This window comes from Narcine bancroftii, chromosome 11 (genome assembly GCF_036971445.1).
Source record: "Narcine bancroftii isolate sNarBan1 chromosome 11, sNarBan1.hap1, whole genome shotgun sequence".
Lineage (NCBI taxonomy): Eukaryota > Metazoa > Chordata > Chondrichthyes > Torpediniformes > Narcinidae > Narcine > Narcine bancroftii.
In genome coordinates this window covers 58,706,397-58,732,077 of record NC_091479.1, presented here as the reverse complement: position 1 = coordinate 58,732,077, position 25,681 = coordinate 58,706,397, and the positions used below count along the sequence as shown (strand labels likewise).

The 25,681-nt window shown below is 38.6% G+C and overlaps 1 protein-coding gene and 1 long non-coding RNA gene across 6 annotated transcripts in view; one reads left to right on the top strand and one right to left on the bottom strand.

Annotated features, from left to right (window-relative positions):
- The window catches only part of LOC138745787 (NACHT, LRR and PYD domains-containing protein 3-like), a 101,766-nt gene extending 76,348 nt beyond the window's left edge, over nucleotides 1-25,418 (bottom strand). For 4 of the 5 annotated variants that reach the window (XM_069903081.1, XM_069903079.1, XM_069903078.1 and 1 more), the window contains exons 1-3: nucleotides 25,097-25,417; nucleotides 5,520-5,601; nucleotides 1,235-1,320 (exon numbers count right to left, since the gene is read on the bottom strand). The gene's annotated coding sequence lies outside the window, so the exon portion shown is untranslated. Of the gene's footprint in view, nucleotides 1-1,234; nucleotides 1,321-5,519; nucleotides 5,602-25,096 lie in introns of all 5 variants that reach the window. The other variant, XM_069903082.1, reaches the window with a different exon arrangement.
- LOC138745468 (uncharacterized) lies at nucleotides 3,080-4,075 on the top strand. Its single transcript, XR_011346292.1, has 2 exons — nucleotides 3,080-3,229; nucleotides 3,659-4,075. It is a non-coding gene; the product is annotated as an uncharacterized lncRNA (long non-coding RNA).
- Nucleotides 25,419-25,681: the final 263 nt, after the last annotated feature.

The following is a 25,681-nucleotide window of genomic DNA, read 5'->3' as shown; positions in this document are numbered from 1 at the left end:
AAAAAATGTAAGGAAAATGAAGACTACATATCCTTGCAAGCACAGGTAACAATCAAGTGCAAGGAAGCAAACGAAACATGGCTTAAGGACAAACAGGAGTTAATGGAGCAATTGCAGAAGACCAACATCAGTAAACATATGCACAAGGAGATTAAAGAGGTCACAAATCAGAAGTGGGCTCTCAGCAGAATGTATAAAAAACAAAAAAGAGGTCTACAATTATGGAAAATAATTCAAAGATGGTCAGAATGCATCAAAGATCTATACGATGATCAAGACGGAGATCAAGATGATCAGGACAATTTTGATATTGGCCACAATGATGGCCCAGCAATACTGAAAGAAGAAGTGGTACATGCTATGAAGAAATTACGAAAGGGGAAATCATCAGGACCAGATAACATTCCAGATGAACTGTATGAAGTACTAGAAGATTTTGGTGTAGAGAAATCGGGTAGAATATACAGGTACTTGTTGCACTGCAAAAGGCAGAGCTGCTGAAAAAAATGCTGTCGACACCAAGTCAACCAGCAATTTCCATTAATTCAAACCACATACATTCCTTTTTAGGGGAGGCAACAGGCTTATGGGAGTGATGTCATAATGCAGCTGTAAGGGCTGGCCGTTTCCCTGGCAACGTGCTTCTGCAGCATGGAACGCAGCCTGCAGCGCTGGGTGTTCGCAATGGTGATTCGGCCTGTCGTGTGCAGGGTCCCACTACATACTCCCTGACTTGTGACCTATGCCCATCCGCACATACAACCGAAAAATTTAAAAAATATAAAATTTACATGGATTATGTTTGCGTACTTGCGTTGTTAGTCTGGGTTCTGGGGTCCGTAGGCTGGGCATGGCCATCTTGATTCCTGTGCGCATGCTTGAGTCTTCAGTTGATGCATGTGTGTTGGGTTCATGGAGTTCAGTTGGGGCAAGCACGAGAGTTAAGGGTGCAAATTCAATATTGATAGGGCGCTTAACTCTCACACATGCATCAACTGGAAGACGTGAACCCACTGCGCATAAGCCAATCAAAGATTCTCTTTTCAGCATAGAAATCAAGATGATCATGCCCAACCTATGGACCTATGCCAACTAACAAGATAAGCATGGACCAGAATGTGGAAAGATATGCCAAGGTTGATTGACAAATTCAGGAAGTTTCAAGTTGTTATTGTCAAATCTATGATGAAAACATATTTGATTAAAAAGTTTGCTTTAAGACTTCAGTACTCACCACGCACAGGCAAAACTCTGATGAGTCCATTTCGAGATACAACCAATCCCCTTCCATAAAAATTCTCGTACTACTTTATTTAAGTCCTGAAAAAAAGATTTCGAAAGTAGACAAGGAATCGACTGAAAAAGATACTGAATTTGCGAAAAAAACATTCATCTTAATAAAATTTACTCGGCCTACTAATGACAAAGGTAAATCCTTCCACTTTATCAAGTCAGCCTTAATCTTTCTCATTAACTGTACATAATTTAAATTATACAATGATTGAATATTTACATCATTATACCCAAATATTTAACTTTATCAGTTCAACAAAATTTAGTAATTTGTCTACACTGATCATAATTTGCATCAGAAATAGGTAATATTTCACTTTTACCTCATTTCACCTTATATACTGACAATACACCATATTGTTCTAAACATTCTTGCAAATAAATTAAAGATCATTCCAGATTAGTTAAATATATCAAAACATCATCAGCAAATAAATTAATCTTATATTCATCATCTGCTATTCTTATACCTCTAACATTCTCATTTTGCCTTATAACTTGAGCGAATGGTTCGATGACCAACGCAAATAGAGCTGGCGACAAAGGACAACCTTGATGAGTTGAATGCGATAATTTAAATAACGAAGAGGTTTGACCATTTTTCACTACCCTAGCAACAGGATTATTATATAATGCCTTAACCCAACTAATAAAAAATGGTCCAAAATTTAAGTTTCTCCAAGATTTTAAAAAAAAATTCCATTTGACCCGATCAAAAGCTTTTTCAGCATCAAGAGCAACTATCAATGGTAGGTTGGGGTGCTGACGTGATGCATTGATCAACAAAATCACTAAGAATATTATCAGAGGCATATCTATTTTTAATAAAACCAGCCTGATCTACATGTACAACTAAGGTAAATACTTAGCAAGTCTATTTGCCAATAATTTCGCTATTATTTTATAATTTACATTCAATAAATAAATTGGCTGATATGAAGCTACATTCAAAGGGTCTCTGTCTTGTTTTGGTATAACCATTATTATTGAACTTAAACACGAATCTGGTAAAGCTTGTTCCTGCACCACCTGCTGAAGAACGTCCATAAATAGAGGAGACAAATCATCATAAAAAGCTTTATAAAACTCAACAGTAAATTCATCATCTCCTGGGGACTTCCCATTAGACATTTGTTGAATAATATATTTTATCTCTAAATCGGTAAAAGGAGAGTCCAATTTCCTCACATCATCTTCACATAATATTGGCGAATTTAAATCCTATAAAAAAGATTCATTAGAACCATAGACTCGAACTCTCTCAAAAGTATATAATTTCTGGTAAAATTATAAAAATTGGTCATCCATTTCCTGAGGCTTACTGAATTAACTTTTCTCACAGCATTAATAGTTCTCAATGCTGGTTCTGTTTTCAATTGCCATGCTAAGACTTTATGAGCTCTATCCTCTAACTCGTAATAACGTTGCTTAGATCTTTGAATAAAATGTTAATACTAATGTTTGTAATGTAAATATCATAACTTCAATTTAGTTAAAGCTGCTTTATTATTCTCCATACAATTCCTCTGAAATTCTTTTTCCAAGTCAGCTATCTGTTTTTCCAACTCTCCACCAAAAATTTCTTTTCTTTTGATGCGCAACTAATAATTTGACCACGTAAAAATGCCTTCAAAGCATCCCATAAAGTAAAATTACTCTGAACTGAATTCCTATTCAAATTTAGAAAATAACCAATTTGATCCTTAATAAATTTTAGAGAGAAATATTTGTTGTTCCAAGAGGGATCACGATGCTTTAATTTTTGCTCATTCTTTGCCAGACAGGTCCACTGAAAGGCACTCTTCTCCTAAGAGGAAGAATGGAAATGGAAACGGGAAGGCAAATATGTCAAAGAGTTTGATTGACATTGATGACCCAGAACAAGCTTTGGGATTGAATTCACTGGGGTTATGAACTGATTTAGATCTATAATTTTGTAAGTCCGGTTGGGGGGGTGGGGTGGGGGATGGATGACGCTGAAGCTTTTGGAAGTCATCTTCCATCTGTGGGGGGAGGGGGGGGAATTTATTTCTTTCCACACCCAGTTAATCGGGGAGTTACTACTTTTTTTGTATTTTAAGTTATATCCAAATTTTTTTTTATTTGTGTAATTTCCATTTTGTTTATGGGGGATCTAGTACTTGACTAATTTAGGGATTATTTGGCAAGGGGAGCTTTATTTTATTTTATTGAGGGGAGGGGTTTTTTATTGATTGAGTGAATAGAGGGATTTTCTTTAATTGTTAAAATAATGTCTAGTTTGAATTTTGCAACATTTAATGTTCAAGGCTTAAATAACCCGATTAAGTGTAAATGTGTTTTAGCCTATATAAAAAAGATGAAAGTGGATGTTGCTTTTTTGCAGGAAACTCATTTAACCAAAAAAGAACATTTAAAATTGAAGAGAGACTGCGTTGGTCATGTAATTTCATCTTGTTTTAATTTGAAAGCACGAGGAGTGGCGATTTTGATTCATAAGAAAATACCATTTGAACTTTAATCCTTGGAGGAAACAGCTGGTCAAATCTTAATGATTATTTGTAAATTGTTTGCCGAGTCATGGTCTTTGTTAAATGTGTATGCTCCTAATGTTGACAATGAGCAATTTATGTCTGAAAAGTGAGATTGAACTATGGACCAAAGAACTTTTCTTGAATTTACATACACGTGCGCTTAGAATTAGAAGGGGGCAATTTGGGTTCGTAAAGAGTACAAGAATAGAGTTAAAGTTTGATTCTATTTTCATGTTTGAAGTTGATTAAAAATAACTTTTGTTTTGAAAGCCACTTGTCTTGAGGAATGTCTATTGCTGCGGGGTTTTGGGGTCCTTTGGGCTCGTAACAACAGTTACCACAATGATCTCCTCCTTCTCCCATTTTCTGGTTTGCTTCCTCCATGCAATTATCTATCGTTCAAAGAATTGAGCCCACTGGTCAAAGTCTAGTGCTTCTGTACTCCTGGTCTCTGGGTTTCTTGATCTGCCTTACTTATTGTCAAAATTTCCCACCCATTAGAGTAACAAAATAAGAACATCATGGATGGCGATCAGATTAAAACAGGATATAGATCAGTGTTATGTTACAAATGGTCAAAAGTCATAAAACAGCCATCCACAAACAAGTCAAAAAATGAAATGATATCCTTTTCTCTCTATTTATCAATTAAGGCTAGATGGAGGAAAAAGAAATTATTAATAATTGAAGCAGATTAAAAAAAATTTCAGTTCAAAACAGCAGCTGAATTGAAACCAAATTCATAACAAATTTTTGATGACCAACTGCCTATTAATTTATTCACCTTAACCAAAGAAAGTGGAAGGGAAGCCAGAGCCAATTAGTTAAAATCTTTCAGCTCCATGGATGCCCACTCTGGGCAGTCTGATTTATCCATGCCAAAAATCCAGTAAATATATTTACTATTAATAGCCTAATAATAATGTCAGTTTAGGCAAAGCAAAGCCCCATCTTTTTTGATTTTTGTTAGAGATTTAATCAACCTTGGACTCTCGTTGTTCCAAACATACAAAGCAATAATAGATTCAACCATGCCATAAATTTCATTGGTTTAAAAATCAGAATTGCCTGGAATATATTTAAAAATTTAGGCAGGACATTCATTTTGATGACCAAGAGAGGGGGATAATATAGATAAGATCTCTTTCACCTATCTAAACAGAAGACTGGCTTTCTTTGAAAAAAAATCTTTAAATATCATCCATCAGACTCCCCGGTTCTGCTTCTCTATGTCTGCACAAGACTCAACCCACCCAGCTCTGAAGTCCCCTTGACTGCCTCCTTCCAGTTTGGCTTGGCTGCCATTGGGCTGCTTACTATCATCTGGTCCTTGGGTCTCAGTGGGCTGCTTCCCATCATCTGGTCCTTCTGCATTGGCTCTGCTGCCAGGGTGCTTCCCATCACACAGTCCCTTTGCATGCCTTGGGTGCTGGGGGCTTCCCATTGCCCGGTCCATCAGCCCTGTGGGGCTTCCCATCACCTGCTCTTCCCTCAGGCCCTGCTGTTGCTTGGGCTCAGCCATTTCCCAGCATCCCCTTGGCTTCCCTCCCTCTGGCACCACCTTCTCCTCAACATCAGCTCACTTCTTTCCTTCTTCCTCCCAAGCCATGGAGCTTAGCACCCAGGTCCCTTTGGCCTCAGCAGGGTCCACCTCTTCTTGCCCTTGCTGGGCCTCTGTACTCTTCGGGACAAACTCCCTCCATTCCCGCTCACCTTGCAAATCCGTTCCAGCTCTCTCCGGCTCCTTGCTGCCCTCCTGCTCCTCAGTCTTGACCCTGGTTCTGGAGGCATGCCCCTGGTTTTTGGGGGGAGAAGAACAACTAGAAACTTTTTGTTACACAGAATCACACCAAAACAGCGCTGGAAGCTTTAACAGCAACATCCTGTTCAGACTGACAAATTGTTCAGAAACAAGTGATTCTGAATGAAAAAAATAGATCAACTCTCCAGTGAGCCATTTATTCTCGAACAACAGCATTTATATTAAAAAAAATCTCCTTAAGTATTTTACTTTAAATTAGTATTCATTTCACTTTTGTAATCATTTTGATTTTCTGCTGTTGTGGTATTTAATGTGTTTTTAGGCATTTTAATAAAACACTACCAACCCGACCCTTCCACCCGACCCAGCACACTGCGCTGCGGCACCCTGAGCCATCCCCAGCACCAATCACCTGTGTGTGTGTGTGTGTGTGTTAATACCAAACCATTACAATTTAAGCTTGCTTCTGAAGAAATGATTTTAAAGTTCATTAAAGTTCAGTCTCAAAGCTTTTCTGTTGAAACTCAATCTTTATTACTGTTCAAAAATAATTATGGAGAGGCATCAGATTTCTTTTAAATTGTTGCTCAAAAGCAATTGTGAAGCATGTTGAAACATCAAATCATCAGACCTCTTTAAAACTCAACTTTCTTTTGTTGAGTTGATTTCAGAACAATGTTTCTTCATACAAAAAATTTTCTCTCTCTTGCAAGATTTTGGAATCTGTGTTCCACAATGTGGTCTTCTTTTTCCAAAAGAGACAGGAAAGTGGTTATTTTCTTCCACGATAAATTCACAAACCCAGATAAGTGCCCAAATAGAGTTCTTTCAAAGACCCCAGGGAAGTAGCTGCAGAGGCAGATGTCCTGTGGCTGGCAAAAAACCACACCACATTGTCACTGCACCACAGCTGTCTGAACCCAGCACCTCCATGTTGGCACTACTTCCCAAGCCAATACTCTCAACACACCAACTCCTATAACGAAGCAAGGTCTCAAGTCAGGTAGACAGCCTGTCGACACTTAGACCTCGTGTATTTACCACCGGTCTTGGGGAGGCAATGCACATAGGTGCCTGCCACCCTCTAAGATCTCAGGAAAAACCCCGGCCAACTGTTGTTTACAGGATGGTTGGCTGACAATCATGTTTGGGATCAGCTATCCCAACATAAATTTTTGGTCAACACAGGTCCCAACAACCAGTTTTGATACACATTATCCTACCCCTAACCTCCAACTCTCAGCAGTGAATAGTTCCAACAAACCCACCTATGGCACCAAAAAAAAATGAATATTCAGTTCGAGGGGAACATTTACACATAGCCTTTTATTATAGTGGCAATGTCACAACTGCTACTCGAGACCGATTTCCTTCAAACTCATTCGTTCATGGTAGATTTCAAAGGGCATTGGCTGGTGGATAGTACCACTTTTCAAACTATTCGCCTGGCAGAATTACATGTTCCTGCACTATGCCTTCAAGCCCTGGGTAAGACTGTTGATAAGTTCTCCAGACTTGTAGAAGAGTTTCAAGAAAATACAACTCTTTGAGGGGTGAGGGAAAGAGAAGAAATCAGGTTGGAAAAACACAGCTCACCCAAACAAACTTTAAAAAAAATGAAAAAAGGAAGGAGACAGGTAAAGAAAAGTAATATTTAAACAAACAAAAAACACCCTAAGGATGTCTCCAAAGAATAAAGCTGCTGCATGCCTGCAAGAACAGCAAAAAGCAAACCAAGACAAATAAGAAGGCAGGCCTACTTTGAAGATAGTTCCAGGGGCTGTCTAGAAAGTAGCAAATCCATTCAGTGAAGTAGACAACAGAGGTGGCTCTTGCAACGTCAAGCCACCTTCAACAATGGCCGGAGGTCCCGAAAGACATGGAGCACATAAAATGGGGACTGTGCTGTGAGCTGGAAGCAGATATCAACTACTCTACCTTCAAGATGAATGAGGCGAAGAAGTTCTACAATCGGAACAAGAAGAGATAGAGGAAGAAGAATTAAAAAGAGCCAGGAGACTGCTGGAGGCTAGAAAAGGTAAAACTGTTAAGGCTCTAGATATAAATCAATTGCATAAATCATTGAATGATTTAATGAAAGAAATGAAACACATTGAAGCTGTGGTACTGAAATCCAAAGCTAGAACTAATCATGTAGAAGTAGTAGTGGTAAATATGCAAAAAAGATTTGATGAAATGAAAGCAAGAGTTAAAGGAAAAGAATTTGAAATGAAATTAATTAAAGAACAAATAGGAAATGTGCAAACCAATTTTATCAATGTTCAAGATCAAATGTCCCAAAAAGTGAATGCTTTGGAAAATTTTAGCAGAAGAAATATTAAAATTAATGGACTTAAAAGAAGGGGATGAAGGAGATTATATTTAACTATTTTTACAATGCTGGATTCCGCAGTTTTTGAGTTAATAAATTTCAGGGAGATAGAGATAGAGAAAGAACATTGAGCTCCAAGATCTCGATCACAACCAGATCAAAAGCCATGCCCAATACTAGTTAAATTCCTTCGTTATCAAGAGAGAAAATTTTAGAATTGGCAGCAAGGCAAGCAAAGGAAAGAAAAAGTCCTTTAGGACATAATGGAAATAAGATTTTATTTTATCCAGACAATTTTTGAATTGTTGAGGAAAGGAATTTTATCCAATTAAAAATATTCTGTGGAAATAAGGCTATGCCTCTGTTTTGAGATATCCAGATCAAAACAAGTTATTTGCTGAACCAAGAAAAGCAAAACAGTATGTTGGTTCTTTGTCAGATATTCACCATGAAGAAGGATTGCTGAGCTGCATTGTGGACATTGTGAATTACACTATATACAACTGATAAGGGGTGATTTGTTTAAATAAAATTGTAACAACATGGATTTGGGAGAGCAGGGAGGGAAGGGCTGATAGCTGCCAATTTGTGTGCAGGCCATAATAATAATAATAATAATAAAAGATAAGATTAGTAGACCCATGGAGGAATCATTCAAGAGAAAGGGACTATTCTTTTTATTCTAATAGACAGGATTCTTATTCTAGAATTTATTTTTTTCTTAACATCAGCACAATTGCAAGGAAGGATTAAAAAAAATTGAATATAAAGCAAGAATTTTGTTGGATCACACACCTTTATTCTTAACAATATCAATGGAAAATAGAGAAAAATTGCTTTACCAATGGAGGTTTAACTCAATATTTTTAAAAAGGCAGGATTTCTGTGAGTTTATTAAATACCAAATAAGGATTTTTTAAAAATTAATTCTAATTTGGTAATGAATAATTTTGGTTTATGGGATGCGGTGAAGGAATATTTAAGAGGTCAAATAATATATACAACAGATTTTTTTAAATTATATGAAAGTAGAACAACTTGAAAAAGAAATAACAGACTTCAAAAAGGATTTGCATACACAAACAAATGAGGATAAGGGTATTGATAAATAAGAAGTTACAGTATAATACTTTGTAAGCATACACAATAGAAAGAGACAATGAGAACTAAGCAAAGATATTAGGAAATGGGTGAGAAGGCACACAAGGTCCTTGCACAGCAATCAAAAACTGAGCAAATATCTAGGGAACAATTTCAAATAACCTATAAATCACAAGAAATAAATGAAAATTTTGAAAGATTTTATTAAAATTTATATTCGTCAGAATATCTAAAGGATGAAAATTTATTTGAGACAAAAATATCTTCTATTTATCTAAATCTAGAAGATCAAAATGTATTGGCTGTTCCTCTTATTCTGATAGAAGTTAAAGACGCATTGGGTTCATACCAAAATAATGTCACCAGGAGAAGATGGCTTTCCCACTGAATTTTACAAAGCATTTAAAAAGTAATTAATTCTTCCTTTTATGGAATTATTAGATCAGTTAAAGAGATGCATATACCAGAATCATTTAAGACTAATAATAAGTGATTCCAAAAAAAAATCCTTGAAAACCAACATCATGTAGACCTATTTCATTATTGAATGCTGATTAGAAAATAATATCTAAAAATGCTACCAAATAGATTAGCTAAATATTTACTAAAATTAATAAATATGGATCAAACTGGATTTGTTAAAAAAAATCAGTAGATAACGTGACAAAAATTTTTTTAATTTGTTTTATTTTTCACACTATAAACCATATAGATCAAGATACATACATTTTCCTTCTTAAATATATACAGTGTCGTTTTCTCCCCCCTTCCCTCCTCCCCTTCCATTTATTTAAAGTTCAGAAAATAAGATACATTAAACCCGTCAAACAATGAAAATAAACAAGAAATTCCACTGAGTCAGTTCTTTTCATTCTCTTCTCTTCTGTCATTTTAGGTGGTAGATGTCCACAGTAGGTTTTCTCTATTATGTTTCATGTATGGCTCCCATATTTGTACAAATATTGTAATGTTATTTCTTAAAATAGATGTTATTTTTTCTAATGGAAAACATTAATTCATTTCTATGTACCATTGCTGTATTCTCAAGTTATCTTCTAATTTCCAGGTTGACATAATACATTTTTTTGCTACAGCTAGGGCTATCATAACAAATCTTTTTTGTGCACCATCCAAATAGAGTCCAAATTTTTTGTTTTTTATGTTACTTAGGAGGTAGATCTCTGGGTTTTTTGGTATATTGCTTTTTGTGATTTTTTTCACTTTCTCACGTGTCCAAATTGCATGAATTGTTGTTCCCATTTCCTTTTTTACAGTGAAAACATCTGTCAGATACTGTTGGGTCCAATTTATTTAACTTTTGAGGTGTAATGTATAGCCTGTGTATCCAGGTATATTGTATCATATGTAACCTCGCAACTTCTCCCATGTTTCATTCTTTATCTTTATGTTTAGATGTTGTTCCCATTTTTGTTTAGTTTTACCATTTGTTTCCTCATTCTCCTTTTCTTGTAGTTTAATATACATGTTTGTTACAAGTTTTTTGATTATCATTGTGTCTGTAATTACATATTCAAAATTACTTTCCTCTGGTAACCTCAGACTGCTTCCCAATTTGTCCTTCAAGTAGGATTTCAGCTGGTAGTATGCCAACACTGTATCATGAGTTATATTATATTTATCCTTCATTTGTTCAAAGGATAATAATTTATTTCCCGAAAAACAATTTTCTATTCTTTTGATCCCTTTTTTCTCCCATTCTCTAAAGGAAAGGTTATCTATTGTAAAAGGGATTAGCTGATTTTGCATCAGTATTAGTTTTGGTAGTTGGTAATTTGTTTTATTCCTTTCTACATGAATCTTCTTCCAAATATTGAGCAGATGATGTAATACTGGAGAATTCCTACGTTGTACCAATTTTTCATCCCATTTATAATATATGTTCAGGTATCTTCTCCCCTATTTTATCTAGTTCTAATTTAGTCCAATCTGGCTTTTCCCTTGTTTGATAAAAATCTGATAGGTATCTTAATTGTGCAGCTCTATAGTAATTTTTAAAGTTTGGCCGTTGTAAGCCTCCTTGTTTATACCATTCTGTTAATTTATCTAGTGCTATCCTCGGTTTCCCCCCTTTCCATAAAAATTTCCTTATTATTTTCTTTAACTTCTTGAAGAATTTCTCTGTTAAGTGTATTGGCAATGTCTGCAATAGGTATTGTATCCTTGGGAAAATGTTCATTGTAATACAGTTTATCCTTCCTATTAGTGTTAGTGGTAAGTCTTTCCAATGCTCTAAGTCGTCTTGTAATTTTTTCATTAGTGGATAATAATTGAGTTTATATAGATGGCCGAGGTTTTTATTTATTTGTATACCTAGGTATCGCATTGCTTGCGTTTGCCATCTGAATGATGATTCTTTCTTAAATTTTGAGAAATCCACATTATTCATTGGCATTGCTTCACTTTTATTTGCGTTAATCTTGTACCCCGACACTTCTCCATATTCCTTCAATTTCTTATGTAATTCTTTTATTGATATTTCTGGTTCTGCTAAGTATACTATAACGTCATCTGCAAATAAACTGATTTTATATTCCTTGTCTTTTATTTTTATCCCTTTTATTTTCTTTTCTGTTCTTATCAGTTCTGCTAGTGGTTCTATGGCTAATGCGAACAATAAGGGCGATAGTGGGCATCCCTGCCTTGTTGATCTGCTTAAGTTAAATTGTTTTGATATATATATCCATTTACTTTCACTTTCGCCAATGGCTCCTTATATAATGCTTTAATCCAATTAATATATTTCTCTGGTAAACTGATTTTTTGTAGTACTTTGAATAAATAATTCCATTCTACTTTGTCAAAGGCCTTCTCTGCGTCTAAAGCAACCGCTACTGTTGGAGCATTATTTCCTTCTACTGCATGAATTAAGTTAATAAATTTACAAATATTGTCTGTTGTTCGTCTTTTTAATAAATCCAGTTTGGTCTAGATTTACTATTTTTGGTACATAGTCGGCTAATATGTTTGCTAATAGTTTAGCTATTATCTTATGTGTTAAGTAAAGATATTGGTCTATATGACGCTGGTGCAAGTGGATCTTTCCCTATCTTTGGTATTACTGTAATTATTGCTGTTTTGCATGAATCTGATAAGCTTTGTGTTTTATCAATCTGGTTGATTACTTTCAGAAGGGGAGGAATTAATAAATCTTTAAATGTTTTATAGAATTCTATTGGGAATCCATCCTCTCCTGGTGTTTTATTATTCGGTAGTTTTTTTTATTATCTCTTGTATTTCTACTATTTCAAATGGTTCTGTTAATTTATTTTGTTCCTCTGTTTGTAATTCTGGTAGTTCAATTTTAGTTAAAAATTCATCTATTTTGTCTTCTTTCCCTTCATTTTCAGTTTGATAAAATTGTTCTGAAGTTTTCATTAATCTCCGTTGGATTATATGTGATTTGCTTGTCTTTTTTCCTTAATGCCAATACCATTCTCTTAGTTTGTTCTGTCTTAAGCTGCCACGCTAGAATTTTGTGCGTTTTTTTTCCTCCTAGTTCATAATATTTCTGTTTTGTCTTCATTATGTTCTTCTCCACCTTATATGTTTGTAGTGTTTCATATTTTTTTTTAATCTGCCAATTCTCTTCTTTTAGTTGTGTCTTCATTCATTGCTAACTCTTTTTCTATATTTGCTATTTCCCTTTCCAACTGCTCTATTTCCTGATTGTAGTCCTTCTTCATCTTGGTTACATAACTTATTATTTGCCCTCTGATGAACACTTTCATTGCGTCCCATAGTATAAACTTATCTTTCACTGATTCCGTATTTATTTCAAAGTACATTTTAATTTGTCCTTCAATTAATTCTCTAAAATCCTGCCTTTTAAGTAGCATGGAGTTTAATCTCCATCTAAACATTCTTGGTGGGATGTCCTCTAACTCTATTGTCAATATCAGGGGTGAGTAGTCCGATAATAGTCTAGCTTTATATTCCGTTTTCCTAACTCTGTCTTGCATTCGAGCTGATAACAGGAATAGGTCTATTCTTGAGTATGTTTTATGTCTACCCAAATAATATGAATATTCCTTTTCCTTTGGTTGTTGTTTCCTCCATATATCCAAAAGTTACATCTCTTGCATCGATTTAATTATAAATTTGGTTACTTTGTTCTTTCTGTTAATTTTTTTTCCCAGTTTTATCCATGTTTGAATCCAAATTAAGGTTGAAATCCCCTCCTATTATTATGTTCCCTTGCTTGTCTGCTATCTTCAAAAAAATATCTTGCATAAATTTTTGATCTTCTTCGTTAGGTGAATATACATTGAGTAAATTCCAAAACTCCAAATATATCTGACAATTTATCATTACATATCTCCCTGCTGGATCTATTATTTCCTCTTCCATTTTGATTGGTACATTTTTACTGATTAATATAGCTACTCCTCTAGCTTTTGAATTATATGACGCTGCTGTTACATGTCCTATCCAATCTCTTTAATTTCTTGTGCTCCACTTCAGTTAAGTGTGTTTCTTGTACGAATGCTATATCAATTTTTTTCTTTTTTCAGTAAATTTAGCAGTTTCTTCCTTTTGATTTGGTTATGTATTCCATTAATATTTAAAGTCATATAGTTCAACATAGCCATTTCATACTTTGTTTATCTTTCCTTTCCGTTTCCTCTTCCTCACCTTTCCTTCTTATCCATTTTTGCTTTCTTTTTTTGAACACTTTATAAGTCAACATTTCTAAAATATAAAACATTTCCCTTTTTCTCCTATCTAAAATTCCTTTAACCCCACTATCCCCTTCCTGAGTTGCCCTTTGTCCCTTGTCGGCCAACTGCATCTCCCCTCTCCATTTGGATTTGCGAAATCACTCGCAAGCGTCAACTGATTTCGCAGTGACCGTAACTCTTCCCCACCCAGTCCCCCCAGCAAAGATTTTAATTTTCATATACAACAAAGGTCACTTTCTTAATTCCCCCCATACTTCCTTTCTTCCCTTTCTTTCCCTTCTTAGTTCTTACCTAAATTCTATTTTTTTTTATATATACATACACACATACATATAGTTTGTGGTCATTTTTGTTCTCATTATATATCTTCCTCTCTCTGTCTGTTTTGTAGTTGTTCTGCAAATTTTCTTGCTTCCTCCGGATCCAAGAATTCAGTGTTTTGCTGCCCTGGAATAACTAATTTAATTACCGCTGGATACTTTAGCATAAATTTATATCCTTTTTTCCATAGGATCGTTTTTGCTGCATTAAACTCCTTCCTCTTCTTCAGGAGTTCAAAACTTATATCTGGATAGAAAAAAAATTTTTGACCTTTGTATTCCAATGGTTTTTTGTCTTCTCTTATTTTCCTCATTGCTTTCTCCAATATATTTTCTCTTGTTGTATATCTTAAGAATTTTACTAGAATGGATCTTGGTTTTTGTTGTGGTTTAGGGGCTAACGTTCTGCGTGCCCTTTCTATTTCCATTTCTTCCTGTAATTCTGGTCTTCCTAGGACCCTGGGGATCCATTCTTTTATAAATTCTCTCATATTCTTGCCTTCTTCATCTTGCTTAAGGCCCACTATCTTTATATTGTTTCTTCTATTATAATTTTCCATTATATCTATCTTCTGAGCTAACAGCTCTTGTGTCTCTTTAACTTTATCAGATTCTTCTAATTTCTTTTTTAAGTCCTCTACTTCCATTTCTACGGCTGTTTCTCATTCTTCCACCTTGTCCACTCTTTTTCCTATATCTGACATGATCATCTCTAATCTATTCATTTTTTCTTCGGTACTTTTTACTCTTCTTTTTATTTCACTGAATTCTTGTGACTGCCATTCTTTTACTGATTCCATATATTCTTTAAAAAAATATATCCGTGTACTTGCCCTTCCCTTCATCTTCCATTTCTCTGTGTTCTTCCTCTTCTTCTTCTTCTGAGTCCATTCCAGGATCTGTGTCCTTTACCTCTGTCTCTTCTGGTTTTCTTGTTGATTTGTTTGTTTTATTTTGTTGGGTATTTTTGGTCTTCTTATTTTTTATTAGAAGTGTCTTGCTGCTGGTCTTCTTCCTCTGGGTTGGTCATCTGCTGTTTCTTTGATTTCTTTTTACCCTCTTCTTTCTTTCGTTATTTTCTGTGTTTTCCTCTTGCTGCTTTGTTGTGGCTGTCAATTTCAGCTGTGGAGATCAACTCCTCAGCTGGTCCCCCCTCCCGTCAGTGTTACTTTTGTCTTGCGCGGTTGCGCACTTTTGTTTGGCTCCATGAACCATTTTTGTAGTCCCGAGTTCGGGGCTTCAACTGACCTTAGGGAGCGGGCTTCTCACTCCGTGGCGGGCCTCCTCGGACAGGTAAGGCCTTCACCTTCTTCTTCTGACGTCCTTTCTTCTTCTCTTCTTCCCGTTGCTTTTGGCTTTTCTTTTTTCGCTGCCATTTTCTCCACACCTTTATTTTCACTTTATTTTGGTTTTTGTGTTTGTGCCTTTGTTTTTTCACTGTCTTTTTTTACTTTTCTGGAGAGGGCTGGAGTTCCCCAACCGGCCACTACTCCATCATGTGACTCCTCCGATAACGTGACAAAATTAATGAATATAATATATTTAGCGCAGATAAGAGAAGAACCAAGTTTAGAATTTACTTTAGACATGGAAAAAGCATTTGATAAGTTAGAATGGGATTTTTATTTCATTATTAGAAAAATTTGGGATAGCACCTGCATTTATAAATGGATTAAAGTTTTACATAATGGACCTAAAGCAAAAGTGGTAGCAAGTGGGCAAATATCGGAATCTTTTTCATTAACTAGATCAAGTAAACAAGGATGTCCTTTGTCACTGTCATTATTTTAGTAATAGAACCTTTGGCAGAATTGATTAGATCTGATAATTATATTAAAGGTTTTAGAATGGCTGGAAAAGAACACAAGATCAGTTTGTTTGCAGACAATTTTATAATATATTTGACAATCAGAAAAATCATCACAATATTTAAGATTAAAGGGATATGGTGTAGTATTTATAAAATAAATTGTCAAAAGTGAAATAATGTCTGTTAAACAGTCTAAAAGCAAAAGTCAGTATCAATGGCAAACAGATGCAATTAAATATTTAGGTATCAAAATGGATACAAATTTACATATACAAGAGTATATAATTCAATTTATCTAGATTAAGAAAATTGATGAAAATTTAAAGAAATGGATGGATTATTCTTTAACCTTAATAGGTTACCATCATTATCTGTATCAAAATGTTTTTAAGAATTAAATCAGTGTGTAAGGAAATTTATTTGGAAAGGGAAAATGGCAAGAGTTGCATTAGAAAAATTAACATGAAAATTTGAATTAAGAGTGTTTCAACTACCAGCACAACTAAGATTTCTCTCTGCCTTCTTTGAAGGGGAAAAGAAACCAGCATGGATTCAGATAGAAATGAATAAACCAGAGGAAATTCCAGAATATTTTGTATTCAAATAGAATGATAAATTGTTAAGTGGAGATAGAGATACGCCTTTGTAAACCATTTTGTTTTAAATACTGAGAAATAACTAAGAAATACCATAGGCAAATTATCCTCAGTAGCACCATCATCACATGGCAAACATGTTTCTTTTGTACCACATGAACTGAAGGACTGTGAATACATGTCCATACATAGATGAACATATCGACAGGCCTTGCAAGCGCCATACAAGAGATCATGCAATCTGCATCTTGGACATTGCCGGGCAGCCTCTGTCATTCACAACTGACAGGTTCGTGCCTGCCCCAGTTAACAAAACTGCCAACGCAGGGCTGACCTCCCAAAAAACTACCAGATGATAGTGCCAGTTCTGGGGGGGGGGGGGGGGGGCGCACTATAGATAAACTACAACTCCAGAAGTCTAGCGAACTGGCACAGAACATCATGACGTGGCGTGCAAGGTTCAGTGTTTTTAAAAAAAAAATGCGCGCGTAAACAAGTTCTGATTTACCGACAATTACGTATGCCATTATTTTGCATTTATCAACCACCACTGTGTTTTCAGTGGCTGCACCCAAGATTATTACCAATGCCTCCAAAATCTCTACTGCTACTTCTAGGACCCAAGTGTGAAATCCATCTGATCCAGGTGACTTCTCCACCCCTAGATCAACTTCCAAAGTACCTTCTCCTTTGAAATAGTAACTGCACTCACTTCTCTTCCCTGATACCCTTCGACATGTGGTATGCTGCTCATGTCTTTCACAGTGAAGAATGATTCAAAATACTCTGCAATCTCCTGGACTTCCATTATTATTTCTCCAGTGTCATTTTCTAGTAGACCTGTGTCTATTCTCACCTCTTTTACTCTTTATACAATTTAAAGTTTTAATTTTTATTTAATTTAGACAGACAGCATGGTACAAGGCAATTTCAGCCCACGAGTCCATACCAATAACCTACAACCCTGGTATGTTTTTATTTAGAAACGGTGGGAGGAAACCAGAGCCCCCAGAGAAAACCCATGCAAACACGGGGAGTACATTCAAACTCCTTACAGTCAGCGCAGGATTCGAACCCTGGTCTGGTCCCTATTCCTGATGCTGTAAAGGCGTAACACTAACTGCTACACCAACTTTGAAGCAGCTTTTGAATTTTCTTTGATATTATTTGCAGCCTACTTTCATACTTCATCTTTTCCCTCCTTATGAGTTTTTTTTAGTTACTATGTAGAATTCTATTCTAGTCACCCCATTACAGGAAGGGTGTGGAGGTCTTGAGAAAGGTACAGAAGAGATTTCCTGGGGTGCTACCTGGATGAGAGGGAATGAACTATGGGTAGATTACAAAAGAGAAGGTGTGAGCGTTCTTAAAATATATTAAATGGATACATTTCTGCAGCCTGAAAAGTTTTGTCAGACATTTTGGGAAGCTGAAGATAAAATTCCTGGGGTACTGACAGACTAGTTTGGCAGGGGGGTGGGGAACAGAGTGTGAGTGCAGTGTCAAGGGAGCATGGCCACCTAGATTGGAATAATAACGATAACAAAGGTAGGATGAAGATTAGGGTAAAAGGTAGAAAAGAGAACATAGGAGAGTGTCATTCTCTGAAATGCATATATTTTAATGCAAGAAGCATAGTGAACAAAGTAGATGAGCTTAAAGCATGCACAGATACTTGGGGTCATGATATTGTGGCAATTAGTGAGACCTGGCTACAGGAGGGGCAGGACTTGCAACCTAATATTCCAGGATAAATTTGTTGGAGAGGTGAGAGCAGGGGGTAAAGGGGGAGGAGTTGCTCTGCTTGTTAAGGAGGACGTTACTGCCGTAAGGTGGCAGGATGGTCTGGAGGGATCGTACAGTGAGGCTGTTTGGGTGGAATTGAGGGGTAAAGGAGGCATGAGGGTGCTAATAGGGGTGTATTACAGACCACCAAATGGGCCAAGAAAATTAGAGGAACAAATTTGTAGGGAGATAACGTATATGTGTGAGAATCATAAGGTAGTGGATCATGGGAGATTTTAACTTCCCTCACATTGATTGGGATACCCATACAGTTCGAGGGCTGGATGGGCTAGAGTTCGTTAAATGTGTTCAAGATTGTTTTCTAAATCAATTAGTAGAAGAACCAACTCGGGACGTTGTAATACTAGATCTCCTGTTAGGGAATGAGCTAGGACAGGTATCGGACATTAATGTTGGAGAACAAATTGGGTCTAGTGGTCATAACTCTGTTAGTTTTCGGGTAGTTTTAGGGAAGAGCAAGGAGCAGCCTAGTGTTGAGGTTCTGGATTGGAGAAGAGCAAATTTTGAAAGAATAAGAAGGGATTTGGGGAGTATTGAGTGGGACAGGATATTTTCAGGTAAGGATGTAAATGAAAAATGGAGGATATTCAAAAAAGAAATTTTGAGGGTACAGAGTATGTCCCAGTGAGGATCAAAGGAAAGGCTGGAAGTCATAGGGAGGCTTGGTTTTCGAGGAATATTGGAAATTTGGTGAGGAGAAAAAGAGAGGTGAACAAGAGGTATAAAGAGCAGAGAGCTGAGAGTTTGAAGGAGGACTACAAGGAGTGTAGAAGGAACCTTAAGAAAGAAATTAGAAAGGCCAAAAAAAGACACGAAGAGGCTTTGGCAGACAGAGTAAAAATAAATACAAAGGGTTTCTATAGGTACATTAAAAGTAAAAGATTAGTGAGGGATAAAATTGGATCCCTTGTAGATAGCGAAGGTAGGCTGAGTGAGAAGTCAGAGGAAATGGGGGAAATTTTGAATGATTTCTTTGCCTCAGTATTCACTAGGGAATAAAATATTGAACCAGTTGAAGTAAAGAAAAATAGTGGGGAGGTCATGAAGCATATAAGGATAACGGAGGAGGTAGTGATGGCTGTGTTGAAAAAGATAAAGGTGGATAAATCTCCGGGACCAGACAAAATATTCCCAAGGAGACTTAGGGAGGCTTGTGAACAGAAAGTGGGGCCATTAACAGAGATATTTAGGATGTCGCTGGTCACGGGGGTAGTGCCAAAGGATTGGAGGGTGGCGCATGTGGTTCCGCTGTTTAAGAAAGGTTCTAAATGTAAACCTGGGAATTATAGGCCCGTGAGTCTGACATCTGTGGTGGGCAAGTTGATGGAAAGTGATCTGGGGGATAGTATTTACAAATATTTGGAGGTACAGGGATTGATAGGGAGTAATCAGCATGGTTTTGTCAGGGGTAGATCATGCTTGACAAACCTGATTGAGTTTTTCGAGGGGGTTACAAAAAAGGTTGATGAAGGGAAAGCTGTGGATGTTGTCTATTTAGACTTTAGTAAAGCTTTTGACAAAGTTCCCCACAGGAGGTTAGGAAAAAATGTGGAGGCATTAGGTATAAATAAGGAGGTAGTGAAATGGATTCAGCAATGGTTGGATGGGTGGTGTCAGAGAGTAGTGGTAGAAAATAGTTTGTCCAATTGAAGGCCGATGGTCCACTGTTGTTTGTTATATATATTAACGATCTGGAAGTAGGGGTGGAGAATTGGATAAGCAAGTTTGCGGATGATACAAAGATTGGTGGTGTTGTGGACCGTGAGGAAGATTACCGTAGGTTAAAAGGTGATTTAGGAAGGCTGGAGGTGTGGGCTGAAAAATGGCTGATGGAATTTAATACAGATAAGTGTGAGGTGTTACATTTTGAAAAGGCAAATCTAAATAGGTCATACGCATTAAATGGTAGGCTATTGAAATGTGCAGAGCAACAAAGGGATTTAGGAGTTATGGTAAATAGTACCGTCAAGGCTGATACTCAGGTAGATGGTGTGGTGAAGAAGGCATTTGGAATGTTGGCCTTCATAAATCAGAGTATTGAATTCAAGAGTAGGGAGGTTATGATGAAATTGTACAAGGCATTGGTGAGGCCAAATTTAGAGTACTGTGTACAGTTTTGGTCACCAAATTATAGGAAAGTATAAACAAAATAGAGTACAGAGAAGGTTCACGAGAATGTTGACAGGATTTCAAGGTTTGAGTTACAGGGAAAGGTTGTGCAGACTGGGGCTTTTTTTCTCTGGAGTGTAGAAGATTGAGGGGGGAGACTTGATAGAGGTGTTTAAGATTTTAACCTTTCCCTGTATCTCAATTCCTAAAGTCTGGGAAATGTCTTAGTGTATCTTCTCTGCACTCTTTCTATATTAATATCTTTCCTGTAGTTAAGTGACTAAAACTGCGCAGAGTAAATGTGGATAGGCTTTTTCAATTAAGAGTGGGGGAGATTCAAACTAGAGGGCATGGTTTAAGATTGAAGGGGGAAAATTATAAGGGGAACATGAGGGGAAATTTCTTTACGCAAAAGGTGGTAGGGATGTGGAATGAGCTTCCGGCAGACGTGGTCGAGGCAGGATCATTGGTTACATTTAAGGATAGACTGGATAGTTACATGGATAGGAGAAGACTGGAGGGGTATGGACCGGGTGCTGGTCAGTGGGACTAGGAGGGTGGGAATTCGTTACAGCATGCACTAGTAGGGCCAAACTAGCCTGTTCCGTGCTGTAAGTGGTAATATGGTTATATGAACATCATTTTTGCCACAGGAGCAGAGTTATACAGGATGAAAAAATTGCTTCTAAAGGGACATACTTTCCACCTGAGGTTGTGCCCTATAGTGTCCTGCTACAGAGAACATCTTCTCCACATCCACTCTAATATTCAGTATGGTTCAATAACATTCTCCAGCAATTATCAAAATCCAGAAGATGAGAGTGGTTAATATTGTACAGGATGTTACCAGAAGTGGAAGGCTTGAATTTTATGGAGAGGCTTGATAGGCTGGCAATTTTTTCCTTGGAGCAGAGGAGGCTGTGGAGGGTTTATTCGTGTCATAGATCCATAGAACAATAGAACACTGTAGCCCAGAAACAAGCCTCTTCAGCCCTCCAAGCCTGTGGCAAAACACTTTTTTTGCCTAGTCCCACTGACTTGCACCCAGACAACAGCCCTCCATACCTCTCCCATCCTTGTGCCTGTCCAAATTCTTCTTAAATATTAAAATCGAGCCCACATTCACCACTTCAGCAGGCAACTCATTCCACACTGCCACCACTTTCTGCGTAAAGTTCCCCCTAACACGGTTGACGTAGAGGTTATGTCAACACTGTTATAGCCCCAGTGATCAAAACCAGGGTTCGAATCCAACGCTGTCTGTAAGGTGTTTGTACGTTCTCCCCATGTCTGTGTGGGTTTTCCCCAGGGGCTTCAGTTTCCTCCCACTGTTCAAAATGTACCAGGAGTGAAGATTAATTAGGTGGCATGGCTTGTGGGCTGAAATGGCCTGTTATGGTGCTGAATGTCTAAATTTAAACTTTTCTCCTTTCACCCTTAACCCATGTCCTCTGGTTTGTCGCTCACCTATCCTCAATGGAAAAAAGTCAATCTACATTACTCTGTCTATCCCCCTCAATTTTAAATACCTCAATCAAATCTACCCTCATTCTTCTACAATGCAGGGAATAAAGTCCTAACCCGATTAACCTTTCCCTGTATCTCAATTCCTAAAGTCTTGGAAATGTCTTAGTGTATCTTCTCTGCACTCTTTCTATATTAATATCTTTCCTGTAGTTAAGTGACTAAAACTGCACACAATACTCCAAATTTGGCCTCATGTGAAAGATCACAACTTTACCATAACATCCCAACTCCTATACTCAATACTCTAATTCCTCCACTCTCGACACAACAATCTGACTTCACCATCAAACCTGCAGTCAAGGGTAGTGCTGAGGCCAGTCCACATTACTCAGCCACCTCCTCCTATTGACACCCAACCACTTCCTCACACCCTGTCTCCTGCAAGGATTCCATCCTCTTCTCTCAATTTACACATTTCAGCTGCATCTGTTCCCAAGATGAGGTCTTCCAGTCCAGATCTTCTGAAATGTCTGCCTTCTTCTACAAACATGGCTTCCCATCCACCACCATCAACTCAGCCCTCACCTCCTCCATTTCCCGCTTATCTGCCCTGGTCCCCTCTACATCCAGACACAACCAACATAGAATCCCCCTTATCCTCACCTACCAGCATTCATATCCAACACATTATCCACCAGAATTTCCAGCACTTACTGCAGGATCCCACCAGACATTTTTCCTTCTCCCCTTCTGCCTTCCAAAGGAGACTGCTCCCTCCATGATTCCCTATTGCACTCATCCCTCCCGACCTATCCCCGCACCTTCCCCTTCGGCCGCAGGAGGTGCAATATTTGCACTCACACCTCCTCCCTCACCACGGACCAGCACCTCACTTGACCTTTCAAGTGAGGCAACACTTCACTTGTATAGCTGCAGGCCTGATTTACTGCATCCAGTGCTCCCATTTTCTCTACATCAGAGAAAACCAGACACAGATTGGGAGATTGGCTCACTGATCACTTCTGCCACAACAAAGACCTCCCAATAACCAACTATTTAAATTGAGTCACACTCTCAAAGCTCACATGTCTGTCCACAGCCTTATGTACTGTCCCAGCCTGACCATCTGGAGAATGGAGGAACAGCACAGCTTCTGTCTGGGCACTCTCCAGCTAAATTGCATCAACATTAACTTATCTGCTTTCTGCTAACAAGCTCGCTTTTCCCATCCCTTTTCCAGCAATCCCTCCTTCCCCTTGTCACTGCTGTCCCCTCCCTCCCTTCTTCACCCATCATCTCCTGCTTTTGCCACCCCTTCCCTTCCCCCATCCTTTCGTTTGGACACCCGCCGCCACGCTTTCATACTTTGATGAAAGGCTCGCCTGAAATGCCTGTTATGTCTTTTTACCTTTACTACATAAAGGTCATTGTTTGACCAGCTGAGTTTCTCAAGCCTTTTGTGTTTTTACTTCAACCATAATGTCTCCAGATTTTCAGGATTTACTTTCTAGACTTTGATTTTACCAATAAACAAACGCTCTCTTTACATCTCTATCGACCGAGGTTTCTTTGGCTTGGCTTCGCGGACGAAGATTTATAGAGGGGGTAAAAGTCCACGTCAGCTGCAGGCTCGTTTGTGGCTGACCAGTCCGATGCGGGACAGGCAGACACGGTTGCAGCGGCTGCAGGGGAAAATTGGTTGGTTGGGGTTGGGTTTTTCCTCCTTTGCCTTTTGTCAGTGAGGTGGGCTCTGCGGTCTTCTTCAAAGGAGGTTGCCGCCCGCCAAACTGTGAGGCGCCAAGATGCACGGTTTGAGGCGATATCAGCCCACTGGCGGTGGTCAATGTGGCAGGCACCAAGAGATTTCTTTAGGCAGTCCTTGTACCTTTTCTTTGGTGCACCTCTGTCACGGTGGCCAGTGGAGAGCTCGCCATATAACACGATCTTGGGAAGGCGATGGTCCTCCATTCTGGAGACGTGACCCACCCAGCGCAGCTGGATCTTCAGCAGCGTGGACTCGATGCTGTCGACCTCTGCCATCTCGAGTACTTCGACGTTAGGGATGAAAGCGCTCCAATGGATGTTGAGGATGGAGCGGAGACAACGCTGGTGGAAGCGTTCTAGGAGCCGTAGGTGATGCCGGTAGAGGACCCATGATTCGGAGCTGAACAGGAGTGTGGGTATGACAACGGCTCTGTATACACTTATCTTTGTGAGGTTTTTCAGTTGGTTGTTTTTCCAGACTCTTTTGTGTAGTCTTCCAAAGGCGGTATTTGCCTTGGCGAGTCTGTTGTCTATCTCTTTGTCAATCCTTGCATCTGATGAAATGGTGCAGCCGAGATAGGTAAACTGGTTGACCGTTTTGAGTTTCGTGTGCCCGATGGAGATGTGGGGGGGCTGGTAGTCATGGTGGGGAGCTGGCTGATGGAGGACCTCAGTTTTCTTCAGGCTGACTTCCAGGCCAAACATTTTGGCAGTTTCCGCAAAGCAGGACGTCAAGCGCTGAAGAGCTGGCTCTGAATGGGCAACTAAAGCAGCATCGTCTGCAAAGAGTAGTTCACGGACAAGTTTCTCTTGTGTCTTGGTGTGAGCTTGCAGGCGCCTCAGATTGAAGAGACTGCCATCCGTGCGGTACCGGATGTAAACAGCGTCTTCATTGTTGACCGAGGTTTAATCAATCATGAAAGGCATGGACAAGGTGAATTGTCACATTTCTTTCCCCCACGAGAGGACAACCGAGGCAACAGGTTTAAAGTGACAAGGGGGAAAAAAAGAGGGCCTGAGGGGAAACTTTCCTGCACAGTGGACAAGCTGTCAGAGAAAATGCGAGACGGGTACAATGAAAGCATTTAGACAGGTACGTGGGTGCAAGCGTTTTGGAGGGATGGCCTCAATACAATGAAACGAGCTGTAAAATTGATTTTTTTCGTGAATATTTTACTCATTTCCCTTCACTTCTGTTCTATGACCTTGGGTCTAGGATGGAATTTAGTTCATTTTTCTCCATCCAAGGCACCACTCAGTTTAAATTCTATTCCGGGACGACAGAAAGAACCTTTGGACATGACCCCCGCCTGCCCGAAACTCCCGCTTCAATGTCGAACCTCCGTCCCGTCCTGTCGCTGTGCCCAGCCCAGCTCGTGCCGCTCGGCCCCTCTTTCCCGGGCGACCCTCCCCAATATTGGGCTGATTCTCGCTGCGCCACTCAGCCTCCCGCCGGAGGGCCGCGGACAACGATACGTCCCGTCACTGGGAAAGGCCCAGTCGCGCAGCAAAGGTTCACTCACCAGGCCAGGCCCTATCAGCGCTCACAAAACATCAGCAGCACCAGCGTAAGAGCAAAAACACCTTCCTTCTGCTTCTTTGACACACCCGGGTCAAAGGTCAGAGCAATGTCATTGACGTCACAGAAAGAAGCCCCATCCAGCCACCATTCGCGGCGTCGCCAGGTTTCCAGCTGTTAAAGGCTCCATTTCCCACTCTCACCTCTGTCGCAGAATGATTTTTGGACCCAAATTGGTTCTGAATACGAAATAAATTGGGCATCACCCACCCTACGATAAGACGACATCAGTGAATCATTGCCACCTGTTATATACTGAGGCAACCTGGGACTATTTTATGCTCGAGCATGAACCAAGAGCCACGTCACGTTGAGAAGGGCGCGTGCGCAGTGAGAGACGTCATATTCATACGACCCAGTATCTGGATGTGAGTAAATAAAGGTGCTGTTAAACTTACAATCCTTGGGCCTTAATAAACACTAGAAAGGATTAAACTAGGGGTTCAAAGGTATTTACCGGGCAGCTAAAACATAACAGGACCATTTACCGCGGTGATTTCTCTGTGTATTAAACGGAGATCACAGCATG